Raw genomic sequence first — 18,504 nt, 5'->3', positions numbered from 1 at the left:
CAGAGAGGAGGTTTAGCGGGATTAGAGGCAGAGATGCTAGAGTGATCTTTGGCCAAACGTCGCTAAAAATGCTAATCTCTCCTGTTGAACATTGTCGCTCTCCGTGAGGCGTGTTTGCAAAATGTTAATTACCAGAGGTGGCGGGCTCAAATTCCTTGACTTGACTCCATTGAAAGTGTTTAGCGCACATAGTAGAGATACTAACTGCAAAGTGGTTAAAACGTGTATAGGTTGTTTTGTCCCTTCCCCACAATAGCTTGGCACTAGCTTGAAATTTGAATGTTAAGACTTGAGATTTACTCATGACTTGCACATGACTTCCTCCCAACTCTACTAATGATCACTCCCTAAATTATATTTTCATCCTGGTTGATCTTTTCTCAGGATTACACAGAAAAAGAACTACAAACTGAGATCTGTAGAGGAAGAAACTGTGAAATTTTGGCTTTATAAGATTTGTTTCCTTCTTCAAGATTTACAGTCGCTTCTTTCCCTGATTTTTTACATTTCCGCCACCTACTGGTCTAGAAAGGATCTGATTGATTGATTTGTTTATTGAACATATAAACATATAAACAAGTAGCAGAAAAAAATAAAGATTTAAAAGAAGAGGGGGAAAAAACAACAACCTTATCATTAGTCATTAGCACAGGGAGTAGGAAGAAGTAAAAAACGTATCGAGTCCTACCCCATTACAAAAGAAAAAAACAAACAAACAAACTTACACATAAACAGCTGCACTTAGACGTGCATAGATATGCCAACAGTATTGTACATTTAGTTGATAAGCAAACATTTTTACAGATATATAAACCAGCACAAAAGCGTACACATACATTTTTAATTGCACTCTATTTTCAACATTTGTACTGACTTATACCTGATTTAAATATTGTTGTACTTTGTTTTTATGCATCCTTTTAAACACAGCCAGTGATTCACACCTTTTCAGGATAATTCAAAAATTATTCCTCAAATTTACACCTATAATTGTAACACACCTTTGCTTAATATTTTGTTCTTGTTTATTTTTTTATAGACACTTATATCTCTCAAATCTCGGTCTCTGATTTCAAATAGCGTTCCAACTTTCGCACCCCCACCCCTGCGCCCCCCCAACCGCAAGGCGTCTCAGCTCTCTGAAATGCTTCGGACAACTGAGACAGACACACTACACACTCGCACCCGTCGACGGGAACGCGCAACCGAGGGGCACAAAGGCGTAAACGTCGCAATCCGGAACCGGCGACAAAGCTGATGTGTGAAACCCGGAAGTCGGAAGTCCCGCCTCCTCCGTGGCATATACTGTACCCCATTTGTAAATTGGTCGTGTTCAATTCTGTTTCCTGATCGTTTTGCCTACATAATATATAGCCTAATTTAAAGTACAGATTTTCGCAAATAGAAGTTGTGGCCGTGTTTTATGCTACATTACTGTTTTATTAGCATTATCGTAGAAAACGAAATAAAAATAACTATCAGGGTGAACTGCTTGAAAAAGCGGAACAAATGCCACCAAAATGAGAATTGTCGTTTTCTCGTTTACTTACAATGTCAAAAATCGATTTGTGACAAGCCACATGGACTGACTCATACATCACATTAAAGGCCTTTTTTGTGCTTTCCAGATAGGTGGCGTCATTGTTACTTACAGGCCAAATCATCAAGGTCAAACTTAAAATTTTGGGCCAAGGCGTGCGTGGAATAGGTTCCGCGCCTGTGACCTCAAAGTTTACAATGAAGAAGTTTAAAAACCACTTAATGACAGACCACATCAAGTTGTATATCATGTTAACGGCCTTGAGCTCCGCTTCCCAGAGTTCCCATTATTTAATCAATACATCGTTATAAAGTGATGAAATGCCGAAAAAAAACAATGTTTGATGTTATATGCCTCTTCCCAAAATCAAACTTTCCTTGCAACGGTTTGAGACAGACCTCATCGATTCGTACCTCATAATAAAGGCCATGATGAGCAACTTACAGCTCTCCCATTATTTTGTCAATATGACATCATGCCTTTGCGCAAAAACAAGCCACTTGCTTTTACTTTTTTATCTTATCGCCAACCCTTGATGCACAAGAAAAATGAAATAAAATAATCTAAAATGAGACTCAGCGGGGATTGGTGTGCATTTTGTTTGAAGCCTACTGTAAATCTTTGCTTAGAGACTCACTTTGAGGCCTCTCCTCACGAGCCTGTCATCTGCGCTTACAAGCAGGAAGACACACAGCAGTCATACGCGAGGGGTGGGCCTGCCTTCACCACCAACCACCACAACAAGAAGACGCACCAATCTGTCACTCCACAATGCAACCTGTGTCCTGCAGGAGGCCAAGTCGTCATTTCAACCACCCGTCCACAAGATAGATGTGCCCTAATTCCTCCCGCCCGAGTGCTGCAAAACAAATTTACGACAGCGGCCCCCACGGATGAACGATGACACAGCCTCGAGAAGGAGAGGTAATTTGCTCTTAATGTAGTGCCGTAAACATTTATCATCACAGGAAAAGGATGGAGGCGATTCTGATGAGTGTCGTTCTGATGTCGCGCTACCTTAACACACGTAAGTCGCTTAAGTGGCAAGAAACAACAGTGACTAAAAATAAATAAATATATAAAATATAAAAAATATATCACTGCTAACCAAACTTTATTGAGCCAAGGCACATACTGTATTCTGTATTTGAAAAATCTTACAGCGCACCGCCAAACACGAATGTCACAAAAAGTAGATAAATCTTGACTTGTGAAAAGTTTTTCAAGTTTTATCTGGTGTGAATTTTCAGTACTTTTTATGTAAGGGTTTTTGTTAAATACCTTCTCTTTTTTTTTTTTTTTTAAACCCATGGGAAGGAAGAAAGAGAAAGAAAGAAAGAAAGAAAGAAAGAGCTGATGTCCATTGAAATAAAGCGAAGGAATGTACTCATATCAACTAATGCTACTTCTTAACAAAAATGCTAACAATATGCTACAAATCTGAGGCCTAGTTACTGCCCAGCATTAGCCATCTCAGCGAATGGGGCTAGCTAGAAGGTCCAAATTTCAACATTTATATTAGCCAAGTTGGTTCTGCCAAGTTACTGCCCATTAGCTAGCGTAGGCTATTTCCTATTTGCATTGTTAGCATAAACAGGTAGGCAGTAATTTTAATTCACACCTTTTGCCTGTTTTTTCCCCTTTTAATTAAAAAATGCTAATGTTATTCTACTTATGTGAAGCCTAGTTACTGTCTGTTAGATATAAAAAATAAAAAAAAAAAGCAAAACAAAAACACAATTAAATTTTTTTCGCTAGCTAGCTAAGCTTTCTGGTTTCTAAGTTTGTATATACATACTTAGCTACAGTTAAAGCTTTGTGTTCATCTGCATCTCATTTGAATCTGCCAGAAATCAACAGGCACACCTTTTTTTCTGATGTTAGCTCTTCAACCAAAATGTTGATGCTACTGATGTAAAGTGTTGTTACTCCCTATTAGCCCTTTAATAAAGGCACAACTTTTGTCTGCTCCAAGGTAAGTAACTTAAAATAAATCTACTTTTTGGTTAGCGTAAAATAACATTATGCTACAAATGTAGGTCTGGTGTTTTCAGTACAGCAAAGCCAAACAAATCCCAACATGATTGACAGTTCAGTGTTGGGAAGCAGACAATAAATGCTATTTGCTTCATTAGGACACAATTGTTACGTTAATTAGCCTCCCCAATTAGAGGAGCATGGCTGTTAGCTCGTCCGTCAGTGTACATTTGTTATAATGAATGAGTGTAATCTATCCAGTGCACGGTGAAGGCCGCAATTAGCAAAATGTCAACGTTGTTGTTCAAATCACTCTGCATGCATATGTTGACTATATCTGGATTTTTTTTTAATTAGCTACAGCACCAAAATAAATAAATAAATTATGCCTTATTGTCCTGTTTTGTTATGGATGCATAGCTGAATGCTATATGCACTTGGGTGGCTCCAGCAGTGTAATGATGACCACATCCCTTCATCATTTTAGTCTTTGTGATATATGTGCTTGAAATGGAACAAAACGAGACAAAAATGCCCTATTTTGTTTCGGATGCAGAGCAGCATACCATGCACTCTCCTGACCATTGCAATGTAACACTGACAATAGCCCTTTGTCATCATCGTTTTTGCAGCAGTGAGCTATCCAAGTGGAAATAAATCTGAGAAAACGTCCCTGTTCGTTTTAGATGCATAGCAGCATACTATGGACTGTCATGACTTTTGCAGTGAAATACTGAAAACAGCCCTTTGCCATCATCTTTTGGATTGATGACTTTCCCAGTGGAAAGAAATCAGAGAAAACTTTCTGTTCTGTTTTGGATGCATCATCATATCATTGCCACTCTCAGCTCAAGGTTACTGTCAAACTTAAAAAAAAATAACAACAGAGAATTTAAAACAAAGACATGCTGTAGATTCCGCTGGATTTGTGCTATTATAAATTGGGAAACACCTTAGGCACATAGGGTAACAATTAATATCTATATGGTAGTAAATAATAGAAAACATATTTTTTTCTGTCTTTATGTTTGATGAGACCAATTGGAAAGAAAACAGAGAAAATGCCCAGTTCTGTTTTGGAAGTAGTGCAACATACTATTTTGTCACAACAAGATAGTGACAACAAACAGCCCTTCTTTGTATTTCTGATGTCTGCTCATCTGCCAGTCAACATTGCCTAGAATCGTCTGGTTTGGCCGACACTGCCAGTGACAATGAAATGTACACAAGAACGGAAGAAAGAAAGAAAGAAAGAAAGAAAGAAAGAAAGAAAGAAAGAAAGAAAGAAAGAAAGAAAGAAAGAAAGAAGCAGTAAAACGTTATGGCTTGTGTGGAACGTGAGAAGGAAACTAAACAAAAAGGAAAGAAGAAGAGAAGGCTTATTTATTAAAGTCCTAAAAAGCCGTGTAGAAATCCTCAAACATCAAAGCACAAGGCTGAAAAGTTAACAGGAGTTTTTATCGAGGTCTTTGTCGCCTTGACAGAAATACTCTGTTCATCTTTTTAAACTGAAGTTGTTTCTTTGTGCAGGCAATCAAGTTAACATTCTTTTTGGTCATACAAGTGTAAAAAGTTGACCAGTTGGCCAATAATTCTTAATTTTTTTTATTTTTTTTTTAATTAAAGTCTTTTTAATTAAACAGTCTTAACATAGCATCGTTGTAGCAAAGCTGCGGTCAAGCTGGAGTGACAATTAGTGGAGTGACACATTCAGATTACTCACACCTCGCGGTTGAATCACGGCCGATCCACCGATAGCCAAAAATAGCTTTGGCAGCAACACAAGAGCCAAAACTCAACACAATGCTTTGCCAAAACACAACATTTTCTCACATTTCTTTTCATTTGGATCATGAGCACCCCCCCCCCCCCCAAGAAACAAGTACAAATTTAATGAGGATAGTCAGAGAAAAGTCTAAATATCATGAGATGAAAGTTATATTTTTCAGGAATTAAAGGTCACGTTTTCTCAAGTGGCAACAGACAATAATGCAATTCATATTTCATTGAATTTTCTGATGTGGTGCAGAAGAAGCACTGAATGAGGAGGTTGACTTCTACGCTAGCTTAGCGGGCTAGCTGCTAACCAGACATCGAGCTCTTTCCTCCACTTTTGGTTCTTTCTGACCAAAAATACTTTATTCATTATTATTATTTAAAAACTGAACATATGAATTATTCCAATGAGCAGTTGTTCTACACGCATAAACAGAACCATTTTCCATTTGCGGCTGTCATCGCTTGTCAAGTCTGCGTGAAATTATTCGAAAGTAAAACACAGAATGGGAATAATTACCGGGTGGCTTTTTTCATAATGCAATCAGCATTTTAATGCGCAAGACAGGCGGGATAATTTCCGTGTGCTGACGCCAAACGCAACGTGCCGCTGTTAATCAGTGTTTCTCTATGCAAATGTTATGGAGAATAATGCGGTTTAAAAAAAAAAAGGTGTGCTGCATTAATAGTCACTTGCTAATTGTTATGTAGATGAGTGCTATCATGTGTTAGGGTTGTGAGCAGACAAATAAGAGAGAAAAGAAATAAGGAGCCACTCGCATTTTCTCGCATTTGGCTGACCTTGCTGAGCTGTGAGGCGTTAATTGAATTCCTTACATTTTTTTTGACTCAATAACGTTCACTGTTGTTTTAATTGTTTCCATGAAATCTATTATCATGGACTGTGATGCGCAAACATTGCACCTCATGAATCCTGCCCATCAACAAGTGAATTTACAAGTGTGTGATTTCACCAAACTAAATTATTTTACTGTTATTATGATTATTATTATTGTGCAATCCTTCCAAGCTGCCAAGGAAACGGCCCTTGTGACTCGTTCATTGGGTACAACTGTTTTTATTAGACTTGATGGCAGGCGATTGAGACCGGTGAATTCTGCCTAGTAACTGATGAAGTCACAAGCCGACCAAATAAACCAATCAACCAAATCAAGTTATTAAAATCGTTGACAAAATTATGGAGCTATCAGAGAATGTTTTTTTTATTGGACCAAATTAATGATTACTACTATTTATGTTATATCATAATTGCACTGTATCAAAACGAAACAGAACTACAATATCATCTAAACGGGATTCTGGGGGCAGCCATTTTGCTTCTTTCTGCCAACTTAAGATGGCATCACAGTGCCTACTACCTAATGGCTTAGCTTGTAAACGTCACATGACCAAACCCAGAAAACAGGTGAGCTGTGATTGGTCGTTACCTAAACTCTGAGTGATGTCATTTTCAGTCGACAGCAAGTGGCTGTGCAAGGCAACATGATAGACAAAAACGAGTAATTTTTCTTCTGCTTAATTCATATTCCATAACGTAATATTAATCACAATGCTGTTCAGACTATTGTGGGCGCATGTAACATATTGTAAGAAAATTTTTGACCTTCTCTAAACTTTTGTCTTTACAACGACCCACTGTTTTAGGCCTCGTCCAGACAGAAGCAAAGCCGGCTTCGTTCCTCAAACAAATCTCGTACACTTAGAATAATTTCAAGACTTGCGTGTGTCCAAAAGAAGACGCTGAGGATGTGTAACGGCTGTAATGTACATGCCAAGTTTGGAGTGGCGCTGTAGCGTAGCCACATGGAGTTAACGGAAAGCATGGAAGAAGAATCATCGAAGAAGACGAATACTTTTTTTTCTAACTTTATTGCCATCTACACAACAAACATGGCTTTGCATGTATCGAAACAACATGAAAAAGACGAACACAGGAGAAATGACAATGGCGGGTGATTCAAGTACAACACCGCTTGTTGAACGTGGGAATAAAGAAGCAAAATATTTTGCTGCAAAAGTATAAGCAAGCTAAGGAGGCTGCGCAAAACGACGCCATTGTTGTTGACCGACTGACGGTTCGCATTGGCGCATACGTCGTCATCGAGCTGCGGCCATTACGTCATCACCGGAGGAGTATCCTGCATATGGTGTCAAGACGAATGTGTACGGGGCGCGTTTTGAAATCTTTCCACACTGCAGCCCGGTTTCAAAAGTGATGGGTTTCAAGCTCCGAAACCGCGCCGTCATGTGGACGAACGGCTTAAGCCGTAAGAGACTTGTGCGGACACATTGAAACGGGGCCTTAGTTCGTAGGAGACTTTTTTCACAGCTACTTTTTGAACAGCTGAACAGCCAAATTAACAACAGGTGTTTGAGCCGTGGTGATTGCTGCGACGTTTGTATTCCTTTCTGTAACCTGCTGATGACACTCAATTTCTTGAGTAAACTGAAATTTTTTTTTGGGGTGAGGCATGGACTATTTTCTATCTTCAAAACCATTTCTTATGAGTCTTCTTATCGTTGATGTTAAATATTGAGTGCGCCTTCTTGACAGGTGTGTCCAGGCTCGCCGAGGCTCGCTGCACAAGCGTGCACACAGCTGGAGCGAGCTGCTCTCCACTTCTCCCTCCAATCTGCTTCTCCCTCGCACCGCCCCTCCCGAGCTCTCAGCTCCGCGCCGCCGCCGCGAGCATTCGCTCCGAAAGAGCAGCGGCAGACGGCGCTCACAATCCGGACCGATGGCACCTCTGGGGTACGGCAGCAGTTCGGACAGCTAGAAGAGTAAGATTTAAAAAAGTGGAGCCAAAAAAAAAGTGGACCGAGGTGAGCACCGGAAGAGACGACAGGAGTGGAAGAGGAGAAGAGGAGAAGAGGAGAAGAGGAGAAGAGGAGAAGAGGAGAAGAGGAGAAGAGGAGAAGAGGAGAAGAGGAGAAGAGGAGAAGAGGAGAAGAGGAGAAGGAGGTGTCGACGCCAGTGCGGACGTTCGCGGCTGGAGCCTTTGCGGGTTGCTTTGTGGCGGCGTCGCTCGTTGCTGTGCCACCGGAGCCCCGGCGTTTCGGTGGCGGACATCGGCGTGTGCTGACGTGGAGGAGAGTGACGCGCGCGCGCACGTCGGTAAGTGAGCGTGGACGTGCAAGTCAATCAGCATGACTTTGTTTTTATAGGAGACAATTGACTTGTTACTAATTTACCATCGATGGATTTTTTGCTATTAATACATTTACTGATTACTTTAAGTTAACACCATGAATGGCAGCAGTTATTTATGCATGGGTTTAATTATTGCTATTTATACCATTGATAGCGTTACTTATTGCTATAGACTTTACTTAACTATTAATAGATTTACTCAATACTATGGATGACTTTACTTAATGGGTTGCTTTAGTACTATTGATGGATTTAGTTATTTATTTCAATCACTTTAGTTATTACGATGGCTTGTTTTATTTAGAACTATGAGTGGATTTACTCATGACTCTGGAAGGTTTTTCTTATCACTATGTAGCTTTACTTAGTACTATGGATGTCTTAAATATTTTCTTATAACTGTGAATGATTTAACTTATTACTAGATGTTCAATACCAGTATGAGTATTCACTGTTTGAGTACTGACTGATACAGAGTACCAATACTGTTCGTGCTTTGATCTATATTTCTTTTAACACAATAACAAAAATATTTGAAGCAAATGATGATTCGCCGATCTGTCAAACTGCTGCAGTATAGCGCCAACTACTACCATGGAGGACTTACTCAATGTCCGTTTTCTTTGCCTTAAGTATTTGGTATTGGCACATTCGGCAGGCTCCGCAAGTACCTGACAACTTAAAATAACTCAACTATAATAGCACTTTAAAACAACCGCTGTCAGTGTTTCCCACAGATTTGAAATCTACTTGGGTGGGTGGACTCTGCTGGTGGGAAGGTGCGAGGGGGGGTTCTCAGTCCTGTTACTACGTCTCCTCTAGCCTCACGATCCACAATTGAGTGACAGTGAACTAACGTTACATGCGGTATATCCAGTAAAAATAAATAAAAATAAAACAAAATACAACAATACAAGTAACATAAAAGCAGTAAATATCACAAAACATGGAAACTATACAGAGTCAAAAGCAAAATAATTAAAAATAAGATTTTAAAATAAAGTTTTCAAAAGAAGGCCGGTATCGGCCTGATACTGAAACTTCCTGTTGTTGCCAACTCTCCTTGTCCTTTTTCTGCTATGTGGGGCAGCACCTCCAAAATAATATTGCTACCGTGTCGACAAAAAGTGTGGAGTCCACCAAAAATTTGCATTTCTCTTTAGTTAAAATTCTTGTAGTTTGTGTGTGACTTGATTTTGCTGTCGCTCTCGCTGTCCTTCAATTTGTGTGGCAGCAGATCCATAAGGAATGGGTCAAAAATATTAGAAACAGTGCCCTGTCAATCAAAAGTCCGCATTTTTGAAAATCTTTGAAACATTTATTTTGCTCACGTATGTATGACTTTCTCGAGCTGCTGTCCTTTCTGCACTTAAATCGCAGACCGTTATTGTGTGTTTTAATCACATGGAACACAAAAAGAAAGAGTCACACATCGACAAGGTCAAGCGTCCTCCTTTACAAAGCGACGGAGGAATTGCGTCACGTTCGGGTTTCTGCCGCTGGCGCCTAACCCCGCCCCCCCAAAATAAAATCTCCCCCCCCCGACTTCTCCATCTCTCCCCAGCCAAACAGTGGCTCATTACTTCCCGCTGCCGGCCCACTAGGGGTCACCAGAGGTGGACAGAGCTTCTCGGAGCCCCAGCTTGTTACCAGAAAGAGCTCTTTTTTGCTTTCTTTCATTTTAATGTTCTTAAGGGCAAAACAATGCTTGCTGCCTGTTAGTCTAAAAATATACATGACTTTTGAATTCATCTATGTCAGGCCTCTTCGATAATAAAACAGAAAAGAAGCATCGTGATGCTGAAATGCAATTACTTGAATGTGTTATGCTCATTCAAGATGAACTGGATTCTTGTTTTAATAACAGGGTACAATGGTCGCTGCAATGATTGCTGCATGAGAGCAGGAACCCTGTTGATTCTGAGCCCAGTGCAGCCAAACTATCGTCCAATGAGCCGTGTCCCAATACTTTTGTCCCTAATGTATCCCTATTTTGCATCAAAATTGGCTGTAAAATATGGTAAAACATTCCTCACCAATGCGAGTCCTGGGGTTAATTAAAATGCACCGTGCAGTATCAAGACTTATGAACATAAATATGGAGTATGTGCGACGACACTTGGATTAACATTCAAATTCTTCACTGCCTCAAATGGTCATAAAAGTCGATTCATTTTCGGAGCGCTTTTTTCTTCTTCTTTTTCTCTATTACACTTGTGCTCCCTACTCTCTGTAATTAAGTGCATTTGGCATCCACTGGGGGGGGGGGGGGTACTAGACATATCAGTTATCTTAATTAGCCTCAGGTATCGAATTTATTTAGTAAATTTATTTGTTTGACCTCATGCAACTTTAATGACATTCTTTTTTTTATCCACTCATTTCAGAAAAACAACATATTTGTTATCATATTCTAAGAGTTTTTCCAATGGATTTAATTGAAATTATATTATTTACATTTTGTATGATATTTGATTTGAATTCTTAAACTGCAATATACTTAACCTACCCATGTGTCTACTATCTTGATGTCTATCTGTCTACTGTATCCCAATTGTTGTCCTTTTCCAAGAATCGCCCGTGAAAGGTTAGACAAATGTTAGCAATAATGGTTGCAGTGCCGCTTGACCCCCAAACCCCCGGAACTACCCCCACCCGGCTTGACTCTCCCCGTGTTGGTTATCTGCGCTAGTGGAGGTCATAAAGGTCCCTGTGACTCATTCCACCCATGCAATGTAATAAACGTTACTGATGCTTCAACCTTCAATCTAGCGTACACATTTTAGAACGCATCAAGACAATTTAGTCTTTAATGATCCTAATGTACGAATATTTGAAAAAAATCGAATCTGCTTCAAACTTCAATCAAGTGAACATTCATGTTGTTGTTTTTTAAATCAAAGACGGTTTAGTCTGCATTTGTTGTTTGAAAGCGACAATTTTGAATGTTTTATAACCCTTGTGTACTTGTTTTTGTGAACATTGTACATGTTGTAATCATCAAAGACAGTTTAGTGTCTTTGAAGCAAACATTGTGTTTTTGAAAGAATGAAATGCAATTTAGAGTCTTCATTGAAGCTTTGAAAGCATCTTAGATAATTTAGGGACTGCACTATGTATGTAGTCCACGTGTTCTTGTGAACATTGTACTTGTATTTGTAAACATCAAAGATAATTTAGGGTCTTTGAAGCAAACATTGTGTTTTTGAGCGCATAGAAGACCAATGACAATCTTCAACGCAGCTAACGTTGTGTTTGAAAACATCAGACAATTTTGAATGTTTTATAAATCGAGTGTACATGCTCTTGTGAGCTTCAAAAGCAGTTTAGGGATTCTGAAGCAAACATTGTTTTTAAAAACATCAAAAGACAACTTTAGAATTTCCTCTATCAAGCTAAAATCATGTTTTTGAAAATATCAATTGTGTCAGCGTCGTCTTTTTTGACTTCTTCAAAGGCATGTCAACTCTTAAATGAAGATAATGTTGTAATTCTCAAAACATTGAAGACAATTTCATCATCAAGGATCGAACCAGCAGTGTCCTTTTTAAAACATCAAATCCAATTAACCTCAAATGCAGTTAACATCATACTTTTGAAATCAAAAACACGTTCTGTACTGTCTCTATGCTGGACTTGGTGTATCTGGTGCAGTTTTTAAGGTTCAGTAACTCACTAAGATCTTTCACAAGAGCCTCCAAAACACATTTATTAGCATTGGAACGAGAGTTTTTCATTGCGCTAACTGATGAACAAACATTTTAGACGGCCTGTCGCTTCCGTTTAAGCAGTTTTCGTCGCAAGCCTGCTTTCTACCTGACGCTCGTTTGAAGCCGCCGCCACATCGCCTCGATCAATAAATGGCAGGGATGATGAGATTACGTCCCGTGTTCCATCTCTCCAAACCACAACTCCCCCGCTTTCCTCAGGTGGGCATCTGCATGCCGTCGCCACATCAATGGCGCTCATGAATTATGGAGGCATGTCCCGCTTCTGTCTGTCACCCGCAAGTCTCATTAGCTTGGCCTGACACTTCTCAAGTCGAAGCTTGGGGGAAGATTTTGTTGTTCATAAGGTGGCCCTTTGACTTCCTCTCAAGCGACCCGAGCCTGTTCACGGTGGTTTATTTGTGGTGTGTGCATAGCTATCTAATAGCATGACATCATAGCATGGCAGCACATGATTTCAATCAAGCTAACTTAGCAGTAGCATTTTTTCCCCCTTATTTATTATTCTTTTTTTTTTTACCGTCAAACACATTTGAGTTTGTTCCTGTCAACACCAAAGACAATTTAGGGCCTTTTACAAATATAATATAATATCTTTGAAAATATTAATGACAATTTTGGCTTCAATGAAGCTAACATGAAAATACAATTTTGTAATTTAATGTCATTGTAATTGAAGCTCACCTAAAAATGAAAAAAAAAAAAGTCTAACCAATAACCTCAAATGGTTTCTCTTATACGGAAGAGGATTAGGGCCGGGGAAAAGAGAAAAAAAAGTTTGGCAGGATTCTGACTTTATTCTCAGAATTCTGAGAATTCTGACTTTAATCTCAGAATTCTGAGAATTCTGACTTTAATCTCAGAATTCTGAGAATTCTGACTTTAATCTCAGAATTCTAATTTTAAAGCGAGAATAATAGTAGCACTAATAAAGTCAGAATTGTCACTTTAAAGCGAGAATGCTCACTTTATTCTCAGAATTCTGAGAATTCTCACTTTAAAGTCAGAATTCTGAAAATAAAGTGAGAATCCTGCCAAACTTTATTTTTCTCTCTTCACTGGCCCTAATCCTCTTCCATACTATTATTTATTACAATTAGCTGTGTTTTTATTACCATTTTCTCGGTTTGTTTTATGAAGAAAGTGAGTACAAAACCCGCCCCAGGGAGTGTTTACAAATGGATAAACTCCTGAGTGCCCGCCTGCTTGGCTGCATTCGCCGCCATTGTCTGCTCAGGCTGATGAAGTGCCGGCGATGTGGCTCAGGTGATCCCTGAGAGGAAGCGGAGGTGGTGTGGGGGTATTACGAGAGGGGAGAGGTGGGGGTTCGTCTGGTCAGCTGATGAGCGCTGAGGAGTCTGAGATTTATGACCCCAGCCGAACAAAGCTGTGTCTGCTGAGGGCCCGTGAAGCATAAATCAGCCGGAAGTGGGTCAGGTTGGGTCAGTGGCTGGCGGCAGATCTGCTCTTCCCTTTTTATTTTTTGTTTTTCTAAAAAGGTGTGCTCGGTCGCTTTTGTGCAAATGACACCTTTACATGCTCTTCAACATATCATTGCATGCAATTAATCGCATTTTTTTAATATGCTAAATGCTGTGAGCTTTGTGTGTTAGTCACAGCGGAGTCACATTGTGTATGTGTGTTGACTCCTGTGTCTTCTAAATGAAGCCGATGTACATGTGTTTGTAAATTACTAATTAGTCTTCCATGTGAGTACTGTATAGCGAGCACGGTTTAGTCTGCAAATAACGTTTTTTTTTTTTTTTTGCCATCAGTTTAAGCTATTTTTTGTAAACAGACTATTTAGGGGCTTTAATGATCTAAAGTACACATTTTTATAAACATCAAAGACAGTTTTGAGCCTAATGTACAATTTTTCATAAAGATGAGGAAATTAGTAGTGACGCTACCGGCTAAACTCTGAAGACTAATTTAATATTCAATAAAGTTTAACATGTATTTTTTTGTAAGCATCAAGACTATTTTTATCTTTAATGAATCTGCACGTTTTTAAAGACGTTTTTCAGTGAGCTGGATTATTATTTTTTTAAACATAAAAGATAGTTTGTATCATTAAATAAGTGTTTTGTAAACATCTAAGACAATTAATTGAGTCTTTAGTGAAGCTAATGCCCGTATACGACATATATGGTTTGAACGGTTGCGTCTGCGAAGGTAGCGAATGTTGCTTTCTCGTCAGGGTTCGTTCAGGTCGCAAAACTTCGCCAACAGTTTGAAAGGTTTTTGTTGTCGCAAGGAAATTTTGAACATGTGCAAGCAAACGTTTAGTGAACGTTACGACCTTGAACGAACCTTGATGTGAAGTCAACATTCACTACCGTCCCAAACACAAACGATCGTCCCCTCGGTGGGACACGGGCTTCACATACGTACTTTTGTAATCAAAGACAATTTAGTCTTCAATTAACCAAATGCAAGTTTTTTTTTAAAGCAACAATGAGATAATTTTCAATGTTTAATGAATCAAACATACCTGTTTTTGCAAATTGATGTTAACATTTATAGCATATAATGACTCTAAATGACAATTTAGTCTTTTTTAGGTTTTTAGGCTCTTCAAAGACTATTTGATTTTCAATGTCGCTAGCCAATCTAAGCCTTTAAACATCAAAGCCAGTAAAGAGGCTTAAATGCTCACTTTTATGGAAGCATCAAAGACATTACACATTGATTAGATTAGATCAACTTTATTAGTCCCACAATGGGGCTTTTTTTGTAATAGAGAGGACAAATTTCACTCTCAATGACGTTTACGTACATTTAAAAAAACAACAAACACATTTATGACAATTTAAAAAGGCTTATGATTTGTGCTATTGTTGCTTTCAACTCTTTTCCCGGCCACTTTGGTGACTCGTCTTCCTGCAGGCTCCCTGAGCCCACGTGGAAAATTGATTTAATGCGTGAGGATTAGTGTTGCTCGCTATAGGCGTGCGCGTTACATTACGATGATTAATCCGGCAGCGGCACGCAGGCGCGCACACATACGTACACACACAGATTAAACGATGTTATCGGGCTAAATTTGAACGCGGTTGCCCAAGTTCAGGCGGCTCAAGATAAAGAAACGGCGGTGGCCAGGACGCATCATTTATTTGTCTGCGCTAAGTTCTTTGTAAATATCAAAGAGAGTTTGAAGACCTCAAGGAGTCTGATGTAAATTATTTTGTAAACATCAAAGACAGTTTCAAGTCATCAATTAGGCTTTTGTAAATGTCAAACGATTATGACTCCTCAAGAACGTGTTTTTTAAAACTCATTTGCTCCCAAAAACGTATAAATATGTTCTATTTGAAATAGTACAGCGGTCCCAAAAAACGTATTTATATGTTGTTGTTTAAAAAAAGAAGACGTTTTTATGCTAGAGCATACAGAAGGATTTGGTGCAGCCTCTGAACAGAAGAGAAAGTTTAAAGTAATGGTAGTTATTACAAAAACGGCCAGCAGGTGGTAGCAGAGTATAAGAGATGAACTAGGGCCATGTTGCAAAAAGTTTTTTCCCCACAGTTTTAAACAGATTTGTGAACAATGATGAAGCTGCAAAACGGAAACAGATAGAAATATACTTTTTTTTCCCAATGAAGGAAGGGACTCTTCCATGTTTTTATAGTAAAAGAACACAATATTCTGTCGGCCTTGCAAAATCAGTCAAAATCCAGCTAAACCGCTGTGAGCGAAGGGGATTGCTTCAGTGAAAATGGCTGCGAGTGAATGAGTTAATGAATGTTAAGGACAATTTAACATACTTGTATTACTAAACATCAAAGACTCCATTCAACTCACAATCACACCTATGGACAATTTGGATGAAGCTAATATGCATTTTTTTAGGAACGTGGGGGGAGAATCAAACACAAACGTCCGAACTGTGTGGCAGACATGCTAACCACTGGCGCGCCATCCTGCTTTCCGCAAACCAGACAATACAAATACTACAAGTGTCTGCCGTCCCATGGTAATGAACATCCCGCAGATTTTGGAGGTCGCGTCACATTGCCTTCAGTCAAGGCCGTACAGGAAGTGAGCGGTAGCGGGAGGCGTGCAGTGCTAATGTTGTGCTCTTTGTGATGCTAATTTCCCGCCGGTGTGCGTGGTGAGGAGGGAGCAAGTTCCCCGCCACTTAATCCAAATTGTTACAAGTTTATTGTGTAGCAGCGAATATGCACAGAAGCTAACAGCAAGTTTTTTGTTTTTTTGCAAGCAGATAAACAAAAACAAATAGTGTGAAACAAGGGCAGCCTTAACAACCTTTCAGTTATGCTTTTTGTTTGTTTTTAGTTTTAATATTGTTGCTTCCAGTTATAGGTGGAGAGTGACAAATGACGCTGCATCTTTTCTTCATTCACATGTTTCAAATCTTAATTTTCAAAAGTGTGAATCAGAGACATCCTTAGTGAAGCTAATCAAAGTGTTTTTGTAAACATGTAAGACGATTCAGTCTTGAGCTAAATCCAGTTTTTGTAAACACTGCACCAATGTTTTTGTCTACTCAAAGACAAATTGAGTCCAAGACTAGTCTTCTCCAAACTGGTTTGTAAACGTTAAAGACAGTTTAATGAACCTTTTTGTAAACATCAGACAATAACGAACCATAATATAAATTTTATAAACATCAAAGAGAATTTAGTGTCTTTGACAATTTTGTGTTCAATTGGACCTAACGTACCTGATGTAAATATCAAAGACAATTTAGTATTCAATTGATAATATTTTCAACATCAAAGACAATTTAGTCTCCAGATGTGTTTTTGTATACGTAAAAGACAATTTATTGTTCCATTAACATTTTGTAAACATCAAAGACAATTTAAATATGCACCAGATTGGAAAAGAGTCCAAATTGTCTTTTTACAAAATGTTAATTGAAAACGAATTTATCCTAGTGCTGCAAAATCACAAAGCAAAACTCAGAAATGTCAGTAGTATTCAACTTTAGCTGAGTGGAAAAAGTCATTGCGTCAGAAAACAAGTTATTTGTTTATTTTCTGTAAGTAGCATAGAAAGGTAAGGCTTTCAGAGAGGAAAAAAATCTAAATGCTTTTATTCCTTTTATAAAAATAGGGAAAAATATTTCTTCTGTTCTTTTATAGATTTTTTCCCTATTTTTTTCCTCAACGGCTCATAAAAGATTTCCTGAAATGTGCAGAATGCTCCTCTTTACCTTTTTAGCGGTTTGTCTCCAAGGATCCCGGTGAGCTCGCTCGTGAAAGCTGTTTTTTTCCCCCTCTTTTTTTTACAGCTCTTTGAATTCAACATCTGTTCTTTGACTTAAAGTCATATCTGCCGTGCAATATGATAATTCCTCCCCTGACAACCTTGAATGAGGCATGATGTCTCACGCCGTGCGCTATGCTCGTTAGCTCGCCACTTAAAGACAACGGCGGGAGATCATGACATTTTTACGACTTCTTGGAGTTTCTTCCGCTCACATTCATTCCCGAGACGTGGCATAAATGTGTACGCTGTTATTTATTCCACCTCGGGTTTCGAATGGGGCCATAAAGGATGACGACGGTTGCCATCAGGCTGGCTGTCAGCATGACATATCATCCTATTGTATCGTATTGTAATTGGAACCAATCATAATCTGATTTAACATATCACAGTGTGGCTTATTACATCACATTATATCGTGAATAGAATGACTGAATGGCATGGTTTTGAATCATAATTGCAGTTAATTGCATTGTATATCAGCCAAGCGGTTATAAAGTGGAGGCGATCTTATTGTTATTATCGCATGACACCAGTGCCTATCAAATTGGGGGGGGGCGCAGTGTGATGCCCGGAGGGGAAGTGTAATTGCACATCCACTACAGTAGGTGGCAGTGGCGCTCTCATTGTCAGAGAGTGTGCAACGATTACTAGCTCATCTGCAGAGACGTACTTACCGCAATTTTATAGACAAATTATGCTATTTATTAGTTCTGTCACTATCGAATATTTTTAGAATCGATTAATCTCTCGATTTTTCAATCGACTAATCGGATTAATTAAATTTTTTTATTATAGTCTATTAAAAAAGCATTTTGGATGAAGCTAATATGCATTTTTTAAATCAGATATTCAGTCTTCTTTCATGAAGGACGACAGAAATCAGTCAACAATGACTGGTGATATTCTGAAATCCGAGGATTTGGACACTTTTCGATGATTAAAATAGATGACGATTAATTTGATAATCGATTACTTGTCGATTAATCAATTAATTTGGACATTTATAGTCGCAGCAGCGAGTTGGGGGCGCAAAATATTTTCCTCCTCCTGAGTGGGCGTAGCAAAAAATAATT

General features: G+C 38.8%; 1 protein-coding gene across 2 annotated transcripts in view; it reads left to right on the top strand.

Annotated features, from left to right (window-relative positions):
* The first annotated feature begins 2,347 nt into the window (after positions 1-2,347).
* Positions 2,348-18,504, top strand: part of mgat4c (mgat4 family member C) — a 90,143-nt gene continuing 73,986 nt past the window's right edge. For both annotated transcript variants that reach the window (XM_086074684.1, XM_086074685.1), the window contains exons 1-2: positions 2,348-2,464; positions 7,869-8,429. The gene's annotated coding sequence lies outside the window, so the exon portion shown is untranslated. The remainder of the gene's footprint in view (positions 2,465-7,868; positions 8,430-18,504) is intronic.

Source organism: Leptonotus elevatus, chromosome 4 (assembly GCF_054856555.1).
Source record: "Leptonotus elevatus isolate MCC_2025b chromosome 4, RoL_Lele_1.0, whole genome shotgun sequence".
In the NCBI taxonomy this organism is placed as follows: Eukaryota; Metazoa; Chordata; class Actinopteri; order Syngnathiformes; family Syngnathidae; genus Leptonotus; species Leptonotus elevatus.
Note: the sequence above shows the minus strand (reverse complement) of the source record. Positions and strands in the feature narration are given on the sequence as shown.